Genomic DNA, 2,637 nt, shown 5'->3' on the forward strand with positions numbered 1-2,637 from the left:
ATATATATATATATATATATATATATATATATATATATATATATATATAGTGCGTGTGTATGTGTTTATAATGTGTATATCTATATAAGTCTGTGCGTATTTATGTATATGCTCTTTCACTTCTCGCTGATTTCCGTTTTCCGTCTTACTAGCATCTTACCCTTTTGTTCAGTTCTTTTCTAGAATCGTTTATCTCTGCCCTAACTTCAATATCTCTCCTCTACACCTAAATTATTAACCTGAATATAGATCTTTGATTGTAGTTTGCAACCCGCACATTTAAATCTTCTCCATTTCTTACCCCAATATTCTCAGTTTCCTCTATATGTATATAGACTTTTATAATTTCAATTTTCCTTACTTCAGAACATATTTTTCAGTTCATATCTATCGATACTTTTATAAGTCGATAACCCAGAATAAGATTTGGTTCATCTCTTTTAATTCGGTATCTTCCAGCTCTTTCAATCTCTCTTCTTCTTCCTTCACATTTCTCCTTCCTATAATCCATCTATCATCGTTTATCGTTGATCCGTGCATCATTGATCCGGGATAACACGGCAAACTCAATTTTAAGTTGTGTTTTGCTTATTACACATCCATCTGTAAGAATCCGGTTAGGCTCGGCAATCTAAGATTCTGCTTCGACGGAAAAAGGGAGCTACAGTAACTGCTCTCAATGCTCAGGTCTTTTTGTGGGTGTCTGAATGAAACCCATTTTCTTCCATATGGTCTAATATTCATTTATTACTAATTCATTTCAAACGGCGTTTTTTGGAACCAAACAAATGTGACAAACGAGGACAGAAGCATATGTTGCTGCCTCTCAAAATGGCCTCCTACGGTTATTATTGCTATGAAATCTATTACACTTCTGTGTCAATACCAACGAAAAGATGCTGCTTCATGGTATATATTTACGTTCTTCTCTAAGTTGATAAATGTACGTATTGGTACGGCTGTACTGTTATCCGCTTTTACCTTGTCATTACAGAAATATTGACTTTTTGACTATAAGTTATTGAGGATTTCACCGAATTATGATCCGTTCGATCTATGTTCGTGATTTACAATAGGAACTCATGAACACAAGCACACAGACACGTGCACACTTACATGTAATGTGTGTGTCTATATGTGTGTGTGTGCGTGTGTGTACGTATGTACGAATGTATGTATGCATGCATGTGTATATATATATATATATATATATATATACACACACACACACACACACGTGTGTGTGTGTGTGTGTGTGTGTATTGTTCCCTTGTTACCAATTAACACGGAAAAATAGATAAATAGTTACCAGGGCAGAAAAAAATCACACAAGTAAAAAGGGTGTAACTCTTTGTTTTTAAAGGTAGAAACTCCGGGTTTGCGTGAAATATTTTGTATAATATATATAAATAAATAAATGGAGTTAAACGCGAGTGTTATTCAAATTCTTTTACTTCCGACACATGTTTCGAAGATATCACTGGTATTATTTATTCCAAAGGAATAAAATGGTGTAAAACAATGTAATCTTTTCTTCGGGGAAATGTAGAAATGAAACTCGTCAATAACACATTTTAACAGAATATGATGGATAAGTATAGTGATTAATTGAACGCTATTAAGTTAAAAAAAAAAAAACAACGTTAGAGGATATGACGTCAAAAGTAGCCTATAGAAAGAGGAGCGGTAAAGGAAAGAAAAAAAACAAATAAATGAGAAGTATATAACGATATGTAAATTAAATAAAACCCTATAGTTTTGGAAAAAGATATATCTAGTGAATGTGAAATGTAAGAAAAAATTAATGTTTAAATTATATATAATGATAGAAATTACTTATATGAACTAAAGGTGTGTTTCTGCCAATGTTTACATCGGTATGCACGCTCTATAAGCGTGTTTACAAGGAGACTTTCAGAAAAAAGAATAAAGAATAGTTCAGAATTACAGAGAAGACAGAATTCCTTGCCTTTATCACAAGGGATCGAAATTGAAAGAATCAACCAATCTAAATTAAATTGTTTATTGTGGTCTTTTAGATACCAAATTAATTTACTAAGCCCTGTACTGTTACGTTTATTCCTATCCCTAAATGCAGAGTAATGATTAGAAATTCTTTTAGATAACTGAGAAGAGGAACTGCCTATATAATAAAATACATCGTTACCTGAAGTAATTTGACACTGGTATATAGAATTTTTAATTTTAGAGTTACTTGACATAAACTTGATTCTGTTGTAATTGACTTCAGATACAATAAACTTGTTATTATTATTTCTATTATTTGATAGTGTCCTGCAATTTCTGCAGCAGAGAAGCATAATATGCCACGTTACCTGTGGTGACCTGTGCCAGAAAATTAATTGATCATCACTACTCCGTGCAGGTCCCAAATGACTGTGAGCATCACCTTCCCTGTTGAGTTCTTTCGTCACACTTCTATATACAAAATAGCAGATCGCTAGCAAGGAGAGATAAAAAAAGAAAGAAGAAAGCAAAGGACCACTGATGAGGTCACAGACGTGTGATGAAAGATCTCTGGTGAAAACATAATTGATATAAAATAAAGGTAAAATACGTAAATACCAAATATATAGTGCGTGTGTTTTTATTGGCTAATATATATATATATATATA

The sequence above is a fragment of the Octopus bimaculoides genome, chromosome 25, assembly GCF_001194135.2.
Source record: "Octopus bimaculoides isolate UCB-OBI-ISO-001 chromosome 25, ASM119413v2, whole genome shotgun sequence".
In the NCBI taxonomy this organism is placed as follows: domain Eukaryota; kingdom Metazoa; phylum Mollusca; class Cephalopoda; order Octopoda; family Octopodidae; genus Octopus; species Octopus bimaculoides.